The 14,027-nt window shown below is 38.6% G+C and overlaps 1 long non-coding RNA gene across 1 annotated transcript; it reads right to left on the bottom strand.

The window, feature by feature from the left end:
- Positions 1–3,041: 3,041 nt before the first annotated feature.
- LOC124288615 lies at positions 3,042–13,488 on the bottom strand. Its single transcript, XR_006901492.1, has 3 exons — positions 13,362–13,488; positions 3,909–4,107; positions 3,042–3,100 (listed from the first exon to the last, which is right to left on the bottom strand). It is a non-coding gene; the product is annotated as an uncharacterized LOC124288615 (long non-coding RNA).
- Positions 13,489–14,027: the final 539 nt, after the last annotated feature.

Below are 14,027 nucleotides of genomic sequence, written 5' to 3'. Positions count from 1 at the left end.
CAAAAAGTGCACATTATCGTCTGATAAAGTACTGTCGGCGCCTTTGATCTTTCACCGAAGCAATCTTAGAAATATAATATGGCGGGTAGCTAATGCGGTCTACAAAATGTGAAGGTCTTGTATGCAATGTGAGAATTTCGTCGGTTCGTACATATCTGGACAACAACACAAATATTTGGCAGGTATATAACTGAGTCAAGTGAAAACCATGTTCAAGTGATTGTAACACAAACGGTCCAGGAGGAATTATGTCAATCATCACCTACATATCACAAGACAATATTCAGCTCACATACTGTTTGAAATTAGAGTGGTAATCACTGAAATGTTTTTGGTTTCTGTAAGGGTTCATGATGTATAAAACTATTTTGTGGATGAATGGTGTATAGCTATTGCAAATTTCTACAATGACTGCATTTTGATTAACGGTATATATTAAAATGGCATTTTTAAATTTTGAAAAAAATATATCGTTTTAGACAAAGAAGAGGCTATACTAGTTTAACAACATGTTCAAGTTTTTCATCATATAAATCAAACTATACATCCGTATTAAACTTATTAATCTCTGTTATGACAGTTTTAAGAGTTGTAAACATCTTGGTTTCATTTTCCTGACTCCATGCAGAATTGCTTATTCAAATTATGATGACTGGTACCGCTGCTGCAACTGACTAACTGCTTGGATGATAGATGCATGGTATACACCATGTATAATTGGAAAATGCAGTGTCAGAATTTAAAAACCAAATGAAATCAGGTGTGTGAGGAACTGCTGATCAAAACGTAATATTTATATTTATTGTCCACAATTACATTCTGCACGGTGTTTCTTCAATTATCAATAAAGTTACGGAAGTATGATAATGATAAATCAGAGCTAAAGGGGTGTCAGAGGATGCACGTTGGCTGCAGATGTAGGCGTATCTCCGATTTTATTACAATGAAATACATGAGAACTATTTGTTAGATTTTAAATGCGGCAATTGTTGGGGACTTGTCGTTGGAAATACCATGAGGGCCAATATTTGATGTAATTTTTCATTATTTCATCGATGCTACGTTTATGACACTTACACGGTCTCATGTTCTGACGTAGGAAATACAGTGACAATATGTGCCAATTTCTCATGGAGTTCTCCCCGTTATCTCACATCGTACCAATTCGTATTGCAAATGGAGATTAAACTATTTGATCGTTTGTCAAAGAAGGTCCAGCAGGGCAACGCGTGAGCTTGGCTCTGTCTTTACATCTCGAAACTTTACATGGTGTTCATTGAGTACGGAACCAGACTGGAAGCAAGAAGCTGGACCGTTGCTTACACCAGTTTAAAAGGAGAGTTATCAGCCCTCGGAACAAACAAAATCACCGATTGCATCGACCAACTCAACGAACCAAGTGAGTTGCCCAATACAACAAGCATGAGCTCCTGAATGCTAGTCATAACCTGGACTGACATAGGTCTGGTCATTATTTATTAGAAAACCATTGCACTTAGGGCATTGTTCTTAACGCTCCTCCAACCGTATGTGGATGCTTTAGTAAAATAAATTTGGTAATCATAGCTTCAGATCATTTGTGCAATTAGGCTGTGATTGGATACCTTGATGGCTTCTTCATAACTTTGAAAGTGCACTGGGACTTCAGAATGGTCAGTGAAATATTTCTCGGCGTCTCTCCAGTGTTCAAATATGCCATTACTATCCACTGAAATAAGATAAAATCCTCAGTTTAACATTAATGTGTAGTGTAAGTCCCCGGAATCCCCCGCGAAGTTGCCCAGCGCTGGATGTTGTCCAACTTTTGTGAAATGTATTGTAATGTTGAAACACGTGTGACAAAATATGTCTTTAAATTTATCACTTTGAAGTTATGTGTACACATAGACTAATTGCCGTCTTACGGCTGCAACAATGCCGATGCAACATCTGAATTTAACTAAGTTGCTCACTTTATGTCATTAGACATTTCAGAAACAAGTCAGTAAAAGATACAGAAAACTGACTTAACTCAAACATTGCACAATCCACCTTGGATGAGCTAATTGACATAATTTTGACTTGGTTCGTCACTACAGTGTATATGTAATTTATTGGCATCACACACATTAATTTCTATCAATATGGTATGCATAAGCTTTCTGTATTTTCACAATCAAGTGTGAAATCAGCTTAAACATTGTATGCTTTCAAACGGATATTTCAACCACTGCAGACCCAAGTACACTTTTTTGTTGTTTAATGCAGTATTGTGTACTTGTCCACATACAGTGGTATGTAATCATCGATTCTAGATCCGAAATCCAGTGACTGACATGATGAGGATGATGACATGCGAAACCAATCAGTGAGCCTGATCAGCCGATCCAGGTAGTCGCTGACGACAAGGATGCGTTGCTGAAGGCTTTTATTATCCGGATTGTCATTGTTTTGTTAACAATATGAAAAAACCCAAAACCAATTATATTTCTGCACTTAAACATTTTGTATACGTCATAAAGAAACTTTTGTCATATCTTTTTAGATGACTAGGAGAATTGGCGACAAAACGACACTTTTCATATGTTATTCCACAGTTATGTCGTATCAAAGCAACATATACGATGCTCCATCCTAGAAAACTTGAAGATATTCCTCAAAGGATCCCTGATATCTACCGACTGAGTGTGAAAACATAACCACGAGGAAACATGTAGCGCTGCGCTAATAGTTCATGCAAAAACATCTCGTTTGCTTGATCTTTTAACAAAACATGAAGGGTAAATCAGTGTCAAACCTGTTCCATCCAAGAAGAGTTGAAGATAATCCTCAAAGGATCCCATGTATGTACTACTAAAGACCGACGATTTGTTATAATAGAGTTTGTACAGAGAGACGGCAACATCCTTTGGGTCTCGCATAGTGTAGATGACTTTGCACTTCAGAGGTGTTACATCAGTTGGACAGTCGGACAGCTTCATGTGAGAGTTGACGATGCGTGGTGATGGCAGCTGTGCAAGTTCATCATGAGGAGTTAACTCTATGAGATCCTTGGCTTTCTGGATGGTTTCAGCTTTACCATTAAGAAGCATGCTTGTCATTTCAAATGTCCAGTTTGTCCCTTTAGCAAAGAAGAATAAAGACTAAATGTCAAAACCAGCTGAAATATAGTATGAACGACTGGAACATAACTTCCGTCATCATACTTTAGATTCCTGATTCACCCGACACCTCATCAGCTCTGAGCTGAGCCAAAACATCCTCTACACACGGTAGTTTTATACTACTTATTTTAGTTTGTAAACATTGAAGTGTATATCGGCAGAACACTGACTAAAACAGTATATCATCAAACACTGTGCAATATGTACAAATAATTTTACTTGGTACTTTAATGAGATGCGCATTTCACTTAGAGCTTTTCATTCAAGATTCATTCAAGGTTTTGCATTCAATGTCCTGGTCAAGTCATTCCCGAAATGTTACGGTAAATATTAAGAGGAATATACTAAATGTTACACATTTATTTGTTTACATGGCAGACACGTGACGGATACGTGCTACATCAGTGACAACCATGAAGTTGGTTGCAGTTCACTATTCACAAGACATGATTGCAAGTTTTCAACCTTTCACGAATACCTGGAATATTCACCGTTTGATAATCTGCCATAAACACACGCAGTAGACTGTTTTGACTGTGTATTTGGGATCCTTATGGAATGAATTCTAAACATTTATTGTCAATATGGCGCGTTCGTGGTTAGTGATAGCTAAAGCTAGTTTAACAAGAAGGCCTTGCATCATAGCTGGTTTTCTGTCTTTCATTCAAATGATTTTCATAAATATTTCTCTAACAACTCCAAATACATTCTGCTGTTACAGCCAATCGGGAGGAATTAATTGATCGATATCTGGTGTCAGCTAACCTGTACGAGGATATCCGGTGAAGTATATGTCATCTGGCCTCATGTTGAAACCTTTGATTTGTTGAAGTACTTCGACTTTAAACAATGGCGTGTAGTGTACCCCTTGGAATAGTTGAAAGGTTATGGTTTGGCCGCTTCGATCTGTTACGTTAACCTTGTGCTGCCCACTGTAGTCCAAGTCCAACGTCTTCCCAGATACCTAGGAAACAGGGGCTCGTTTATATCGTTCATGTAATTGTAAAACATATCCCATGTTAGGAATGTATAATATTGTTCTTATATAGTATGCAAAATAGAACCTGTCAAAATGAAAACATACGTTTTTACTTTCACTATATTTGTTATTACAAATCTCATCAATGTTTACTATGTTCAATGTTGTGCTCATTTGCACATATTATTGTTGAATATCAGTCGGGACACATAGGACACCTCCGGTACTTTCTTCCAACTAATACGTGAGCTCACAGTAAAAAATGATTGTTTTGAAGGCACATTTTTCATTTTGTTGACAGGAGGGAGCTTCAGAAAAATGAACTGGGAAGCATGGTATTATTTTATAGAAGCATCTCCACATTGCAACTTAAGTATAGGAGAAAGTCTGAGTATCTGTCCATTCCTGAAAGGTAATGGAGCCGAGGCCCGAAAGGCCGAGGCGCCATTAGCTTTCAGGAATGGACAGATACTCAGACTTTCTCCGACTTAAAATACACCAAAACCGAACGTAGAATACAATGCAGATCAATGAACATCAAATATGTTTTCAGTTAAAACTTAAGAAACCATTTTATTAAAAAATGATCCGCTTTTATAATCTAAAACTGTGGTCCACAGGAGATATTGCTTGTGTGAGATCAAACGATATCTCCTAGGAGGCAGTATTTAATCCAAAGAAAGAGAAATTATTTCAGAAAAATACTTAACTAGCTCCTCCACTACACGGCTCAAGACGCACATTTTAGCTGCCAACCTTGACTTTGATATAATTTCGCCATTTCAGCTTTTCCCTACTCCTCCTTGGCAGTTAAGCAGGCCAGATCAGACACAAATCACTACTTTATAAACAGGAATATAGGCAATTGAGAAGAAAGTATGACTCTCTGTATTTACGGATGAATCCAAGGGTGGTAGCACGGTTTCAAGAGCCACTGTCACTGGATCCAGAGCAATATTTTTCACAATACCTGATAGCAGTTCAGCTGAAACATGGCTGTTCTAAGAGCTTTGAAGTATATTGAACATCATAGTAGACACGATAGATTGCCAGATAGTAAACAATTAATTGTCTTTCTTGATTCACTGTCATGCCTTCAGACACTGAAAAATGAAGCTTATAGTCTTACTTTATTAATTACAGGATCTTTTATCAACGTAAATTCCCGTTTAATGCTAAGTTAAAAGACAGGATTGTACAATAGCTTTTGAGAAATGTGTTTTATATAAGGTTGATGTAACTGAAGCTAATATTATTACGGCAGTGCTAATTAATTAGATTGTCAAAATAATAGTCCTCTGATGATAGCATGTTAGGCTAAATGCTATTGTAGTACTTTGCAGATAACCAGATACATATTTTGACATGTTTTAACTTATGGCTAACTTTTTCTACAACTGCCAGTTACAAAAGTGATGGCTTAAATCCTGTTGGGTTTCATGCAGGAAACAACAGTACTATAAGTCCTCATGATCCTCACTAAGGTGATCAAGCTTTGGTGACTGATGGTCTACAGCTCGTATTTTAATAGCATTACCTGTAATATTGATCTTTGTGTTGAATAAAGTCTTTATCTTTGAAATGGTTAGATTTTAAATTCAATTATGATAACTTGCTTATATTTTACTGTCCTTAGTGGCAGATACTTCTTATAGTTAAACCATTTTTTTCTCGTCACTGTATGGCTGAAATATTGTTGATGTGACGAAAAATGTTGAAAAAAGTGGTGGATCCATGTTTCATCATCTGTCACTAGACAAGAAAGAAATACGGCTTCATCAGCAGTATAGAGATCCAGGAGCTTTCGGCAACTTTCAGTTTTCTGATGGCGATCTTGAGCTCTGAGGTTTCTAGGTACCCATTGTGCCGATATCTTGGATATTCCAAGTTGATCGTGAATAATGGTTTCAGCAGTTCAAACTGACTGATATTTGGAATTCCTCAGAAAGTTCAGATACTTTTATTCATCTGTCAGACACAATTCTCCTTTCTATAGCGGCTAGGATTTCCGGTTGGGTGGCATCTGAAGGCCTATCTAACCTTGGGACTCCCTACCCCTTTTAAACTGTAGAGACCAACGGCAAACTGTGGAATAGTCAGGAGCATCCTGACCCTTCACTTTACACATGCGATCATGGCTTTTTTTGCTTTGCTCCCCTCCTTGGTAAGGAACGTTATAACAGCGGGTTGTTCATGTTTGAGAAAATCTATGATTCACCCTTAGGTGAATGGAACCATCATATCTAATTTATAGCTGTGTCTGCAAAATTTTATGAAACGTGTCAACCTCATATTATGACTAGTGTCACATTTGCCACAAGTTGACTTTGTGTAAACACAAATGCCCAAGTTGCAAAACTCGTAACCTCGTAACCGCTCGTAACTGCTCGTAACCCTCGTAACCGCTCCTAACCAGCAAAACCAGCAGCATGAAAAGGCATTCCTCAGCGTATCTGTGTTATCAGACAGCTGAACAAAATCTTTTTCTGTAACATTGTAATTAGAAACATAGCCTTCTTCAATTTACTCACAGTGAATGTCCCCTCTTCACTCTTAGCGTCATCCATGTTTGCACTGTGATACACAGATTATTCACACTGTCCGTCTTGTCTACAGTATCACGACAATATGGGGACTGAGTTTGGTTTTACGCCGCTTTTAGCAATATTCCAGCTACATCACGGCGGGGTCATCAGAAATGGGCTTCACACATTGTACCCATGTGGGGATTCGAACCCGGGTCTTTGGCGTGACGAGCCAACGCTTTAACCACTAGGCTACCCCACCGCCCGACAATATGGTGAAAGGTCGCAGTCGTGACATAGTAACGGCGTTACCGTCTTTCGTCTGATATAGGAGGCTTCCCAAGTTTAACATTGATACACAACTACCTGGAAATTCATTTAATTTGAATACGTTGCCTTTCAGAAAGTAGTCAAATGTAACATTTGTTCTATCAATACATTCTTTATCACTCTGTAGTTGTTGATGATCTATAGCCCGTTTTTATTTTGTACTGTCTATAATGATTTAATTTGATGATAGCGTACTAGTTTTACATTTGTATCTGTGATACTATATACCGAATCCCAAAGTGTACGTGCACACAAACTGAAAGGAAACAATCATTACAAGCGGTACGTTAATGTGAAAGGAAATATTTAGGTCGGGTCGACGTGATGTGGGTATACGTAACTAGGGTCATGTATGGTCATGAGTCCCAACCGCTGTTTTGGGGATAGTGATACTCCGTTGACACAAAGAGGCATGGAAGGCCGGGTATACTCACGGTAACCATGGAAAACGATATTTAATACCTCTCGCCAGGAGTATATGACTTGTAACATTTCGAAGTAGTGTCTACGTGTTGTAGATTTGCCATTAAGCAATGATTATGTATCAGCTTGATGACACGGGAGGCCTATGAGCTGGATGTAAGCTACCCAGTACAGGTGTGTGCATTCAGCGACACACCATGATTCCATGAAGTATCATGTGCCTTGTACGTTTCCGTTTTATGTATAAAAAAGCAAGGGCAAATGTCAGAGAGCCCGGCTGTCAATTCAGAAACGTTATCTGCTCCATTCGGAGTGAGGTGGGTGTGGGGATATGAGAGAGAGAGAGAGAGAGAGAGAGAGAGAGAGAGAGAGAGAGAGAGAGAGAGAGAGAGAGAGAGAGAGAGAGAGAGAGAGAGAGAGAGAGAGAGAGAGAGAGAGAGACTTGCATTGGCTCGTCATGTCAGGGTATGATTCCTCACATGGTGTCTCCTGACGTGATATTGCGTGACAGCAAACACACACGCGTTCTGTCAGTAAATTCATTTTAACTTCAATGTGAGATCACAGCTATACGTGGTGGTTTGAAGGGATTTTGTTTTTGTTGTAGGTGAAATCGAGCTTCTCTTTGTCTGCTGTATATAGTTTTAACTATTTTTCTCCTATAGTATTGTAGCGCCATGAGCGGGTATTAGTACCTGGGTGAAGCGCTATATACATACCACATTATTATGAATATTTATTAACATAGTAGCGACAAAAGGTTTTCGTTGGTTTTCGTTACAGTGAATGTCCTCCCTTCACGGTTCACTTCATCCATTTTGATGTTTGCACTGTGATACACAGAGTGTCCACACAGTCCGGTCACTCTCTTGGCTACAATAGGGTGAATGGTCGCAGTCTTATCATGGGTCAGATCTTACTGGTTTCCTTCTCAAATACCAATTTGATACACAACTGCCTTACAATTGTTTTACTTTGCACACATTAAGGACGCCTGTAGCAGGAATACACAATTATTGCCTAAGGCGTTCGACAACCATACCCAAACACACCCATATTTCATGGTGTCAATCATGGAGTTGTCTGGTCCAGGCTCGATTACTGGAATCTTTACTTTACTGAGTAAGTGTAACTCCAAATATACCCACTGGTCTGCTTAAAAAAGGGTTGATGGTTCGTTTGCGAGTTTGTTAGGGAAATGAAAACACTGTTTGATAGGTGGGGTTCTTTTAAAGAGATCAATGTAGAGTTTGAGAGTTTGAGGCAGTTTGTTTTGCATATAACTTTTAGGCAGTGTGTCTCAGGAGACAATCGGATCTATTGTGATTAGCAGAAAGTTGAGCAACTGCATAAGGCAGACGATTATTCATTAACACAAAAGGTTAGTTTTAGGCAATCAGACTCAATAACCAGACTGTTAAGACTGTTTTGACGGTATATGAATTGGATCCTTGAGTTCAGAGGCGTCGGTTTAGGTCTGCTATGAAAAGGGGCTGCTGGTACTTTTGTTCAGTTTGCTACGGAGATAAAGATTTTGTGTAATAGGTAGGACTTCTAAAGAGGTCCAGCGAGATCCAGTTTGAGGCAGTTTCGTTTGCTTGAAATGTTTGAGCATTGTGTCTCAGGAGACATTCAAACTTCTCTTGATCAGCAGAAATTTGATCTACTGCACCAGGTAGACACTTACTCATTAATGCAAAGGGTTAGTTTTATGTTGTCATACCCTTCAGGCAGTGGTTTATATGGTTATAAACCAGGAAAGGATAGTCCGATCCCTCCAACTTCCATCTCTCTCAAGCCACGGCGGATCATTTCTGAACATGGAAAGCTCGCATTTAGAAGCATTCATTCCTTTCCCAATGTTTTTTGTAAATGACAAGCAATGTTATGTATCGGCTAATGAGGTGTAAACTTTTGTAGACCAGTCAGCAAAGTCCCTTGTGAGTGACGAGTACTTACCTCATATAAATGTTTTGTGTCAACTGAAAGTGACATTTCAAGTGTTAAGACCTTTACTGTTTTGAGGGATAACTCTGATTTTGCATGGTAATTTGCCATTTGCCAAGGAGTCACTAGCTAATTCTGATATTCTTGTTAGAGGGTTTCATGTCAACCTCTCCGTTTTGTGAATGGTGATTGGTTAAGGTGGTGGTCGTAGAAACTCTATTAAAGGTGTTGCTTATTGTGAACGAGTTTGCAGCGGGTCTATGTTTGGCTAAACCTGTTGCTGGTCATGAGCCTAACACTTCAGAAAGGACTAAAATCTTGGAATAGAAATTCCGGTATGTTTCCATAATGTGTTGATACTCGTTCGTAGCGAAGGCAATCCTTTTTTTCTGAGAATGAGTCCAGTTATGATCCACATTCATGGATGATTCTTTTGACCTGTCTGTTCCTGCCATGGAGAGTACTAAAATAACTCTGACAATTCGGCTGTGGGGCAGATGGTTCAGTTACAGGTAGAAGGCCCAGAACTCATTTTCTTGCCACAAGGGTGCACTCTCTTTAGAGATGACAGGTTCCCGTTTGTTATTATTTCATGGATGGCATTTTGATGAGGAAATGGAGACCGCCAGAGGTAACTGCTGATAATGAATGCGTTTGGCACATGAACCTCCTTTGGCAGGTCATTTGGGTCAACAAAACTTTGTCTCATTTCTTGACGAGGTTGTATGTTTGCAAAACCTGGCATGTGTCCAATGGTTTGGAAAATACCACCAAATGACAGTCGTCAACGACCCTTTCAGCAAGGTTACCGTTGATTATGTTGATCCTTTGCTAGGTCAGAGGACTGGGATGAAGACAGTCATTTGTTTTTGTTTGCATTCAGAAAGTCAGTTCAAGAGTCTTTAAGTTTCAGTCATTTGGCCATACTGGACCTTCAGACCATTTGAAAGAGCGAAGGCTGAATGACAAGTCTGAAATCAGTCTCTTGGACTATGGTTCATCACTTTTGACTAGGCTTTTGAAAGTATGTGGGAATGCTACGTTGTGAAAGAATCCCTGAATAAGAAAAAGTACATCATGACAAGAAGTCTGATGAGTCGATTAATTGTTTTGCAAATCCCTGATCAACCATTGTGTGCTAGGTACGTTGGGTCATATTTTATTGATAAAAAAGGCAGCAATACTCCTTGTGTTGTGTTGACTCAAAGCCGTCGTTAAAAGGCACTACATTAGATAATGTAACGGATAATGATATGGATGAGTGATGTGACTTTGTAAAGTTTGATGGCATCGCCGACTCTGCTACCTGACATTTTAGCTAACTTAGATGTTAAGCTAAAGTGTCAGATTTATTGAAGAGTTTGCTCACTTATTCCTGGATGCACCTGGTAGTACATATTTAGTGCCATGATGTAGATGTAGGTGGCTCTGTGCCTGTGAAGTATCCCAACTGGATAAATCCAACCAAGCTTGAAGCCTTGCAGAAGGAGGTTCAATACATCCTGGACGTTGCTGAACCAAGTCAATGTCACTTGAGTTCTCAATGGATTCTTGTGCAGAAGCATGTAGGTGTACTTGAGAGTTGGTGGATACATCGATGATACTGTCACCCATTCGTACTAAATACATCTAAATTCATCTCCGTTCACAAATGTATCAATTAAATGCAATTGAGTTTGAATGTATAATCAAAAATATTATTTAGTGCTCGCTATGGCTACATGCCGAAAGTCAGCTCGGAACACCCGGTGTCTTTATCTTATGTATTGTCTGTCATATGTGTATCTGAGACGGGCTTTCACTTAATTAAGATCAGGAGCTGTGACGCCCCTGGCAGGAAGTGACAGTGTTCAGACTTTTTATTCTTTAATCAACGTGTTGGGATTCCTAATTAACTTCGCTGATAAATGTACATGTTGGCATTGTTATACATGCACGTATACACAGAATACAGAGTAATACTGCGGTGTACTTCTGGTTGTCCGTCCATGGGCGGGGCGGTAACCTAACATTGATATGAATCACCGCTCAGTATCATTCGATTATTCACACAATGCTTTCGTGTAGCTGTAGCACTGCCAAATCGAGAGTGTAAAAAAACACCTTAAGAATTTTTTGGACACCAACATGACGTAAATTTTGACCTTGATGAATCATATAAATCTAAGTGATAAAATATACACCAATTGTTATCTCGTAAAACTCATCTTTATATTCAGGTTAGAAATACACATTTTTCATATGAAAGCATACAGAGCAAACGGTTGAACCTCTTTGATTTGACATTGAAATACTTCCCTAGAATAGCTATAGAATATAACATTGATGTCAATCACCGGATGTTTTCTGGGAGTGACTCGCCTGCCTTCATATAGGTGTTATACTGAACCAAAAACACTTAACACCACTGGGACACCTACAGGACGTAAACTTGAGCTGGATGAATTATGTAAATATTGATAAGAAACTAACATTTGTGAATTTCAGAAAAGATCAAGTTTTTATACTGGTTAAATACATATTTTACAATTGAAAGCATACAGAGTCAACGGTTGGTCCTTTTCGATCTGACATTGAAATAGCCATAGACTTACATGTCGAGGATTCTGAGCAGATACAATCATGTGATGTGTTTAAATGATTAAGCTGGTTGCAAGTTTGCATGCCAGAACGTAGTTCTGCAAAGATTTTCAGTTACTAACATCGAACGAAAGAACTCCCTCATCTGATGCACGGATAATGACACTCGTTTTGTGAACATCACGACAATACGAACGCATTAGGAGACATGTCATAAAGATATGACAAAAAATGTGACGATCACCCCAAAACCTCCGTTAATGAAAATGTATACAGGAACATGTTCGACCAATTAAATTATACTATGATGTAACACAACCTTGTAATCAGCATTGTCAATTGTTCCAGATATGGGGAATGTAAGGATACAACAATACCATCAGTGTTGTAACACCAAAGCGAAGTATGCATCGAGATACAACGAGTGCAATCCTCATTCTGGAGGACCAGCCAATCAGAACTGTTTTGGAGTGAGCTTTTCCATGACCAACAAAGACGACGATACATTGGTGTATGATGTTGCCGGTTAGAGATGGTTTTCAAGTTACGTTTTGTTTGCTTAATATGTGTCTCCAATAATATAATGTTTTGACAAATGATCATAGCAATACATACTGAAATATGTTGGCATAAAATTAGAATATTACGATATATATCTGAAAACGTAACAGAGAACTAACCGAAAATAAACCGAAACTTCAGATACATATTATATTAGTTTTTACTCCTTGCATATTTAGCATAGAATCTCGACCCCGCCATCTTCTTTTCATATAGACTCTGTAGTAATCTTCAAACATCTGGTCGTTGAACCAGTTCTTCCAGTCACCAACGACTCCTAGGGTATGTGATTTAAACATCGTCATAGTCATAGAAGTTCTCGAAAGTACTCGTTTGTTATCAGGAAACACATTATAGTGTACTTCTCTTAAAGATTACTCTTTTATCAAACGTTGTGCTTAAATACTTGTGAATGATTAATTTTTGTAATTGATGTTTTACGTCATTTATTGTGATGCTCCTTAAATGCTGGTTTCATTTGATAGGTCAGCTTTCATTAAATTATTTTTTCTGTACAGAAAGTGTTCTCCGTCCACTTTTATTGCAAAGGGTTCCTTGTCGATTTTCATTCTGGAAAAGCTATGTTTACACTTTCACTTTGTTATCACAAATATCATCGAATATCACCTTTTTCGTTTTGTTAACCGGAGGGGGTGAAAAATGAACTGGGAAGGTATTATTTTATAGGGGCATCTCCACATTACTACTTAATACGGTAAAAAGCATGTAAATAACCGCGCCTCAAAGGTCATTCACCATTAACCAGCAAAGTGAAAAGGCACTCTTCAACGTATGTGTGTTATCGGGCAGCTGAACAAAACCTTTTTCAGTAACATTGTAATGAGAACCATGCTTTATCTTAAATGTACTCACAGTCCATGTGCCCTCTTCTCCCTTCGCGTGTTTACACTGTGATACACGATTTATCCACTCAGTCCTGTCACCATCGTGGCTACTGTATAATGATATGGTGAAAGGTTGCAGTTGTAAGGCGTTACCGTCTTTCTTCTGATATAGGAGGCTTCCCAAATATAACATTAATACACAACTACCTTGAAATTCATTCACTTTGAATGCCTTGAGAACGCCTGTCTTTAAGAAAGTGGTCAAATGTAACATCTAGTATCACACTATCAATATAGTACGAGTTCTAGTACCTTTCTGTGTCGAGTTGAACTATTAAAACGTTAAAGCACTCGGACGCAAGCGTCCTCGTGCTTTAACTATAATAGTTCAGGGCAAAAGTGTGTTTTATTACACTATACATGGTGGTAGAGCGAAGTGTATTTCTTAAATACATAGTCCCCCGTTCCGCGTTGCGGCGGGGGACAATAAATCGTATTTAGGCGGACTTGTATTGTACCTCGGGTTTGTGTGAATAATGTTAAGTTTTCTTGTACCAGACCAAAAGAATGATGGGGCTGCATTTATTTTACTTTGAATTTTTAATGTAAAACCTGCTAAAGAATCTATGTTTCTTATTTCTATGGGAACATTGTCCCACATTCCTATAGTAGATGGAATAAATAATGATAAGGA

This window comes from Haliotis rubra, unplaced genomic scaffold (assembly GCF_003918875.1).
Source record: "Haliotis rubra isolate DU_JTF1 unplaced genomic scaffold, ASM391887v1 Scf421, whole genome shotgun sequence".
Lineage (NCBI taxonomy): Eukaryota > Metazoa > Mollusca > Gastropoda > Lepetellida > Haliotidae > Haliotis > Haliotis rubra.
Note: the sequence above shows the minus strand (reverse complement) of the source record. Positions and strands in the feature narration are given on the sequence as shown.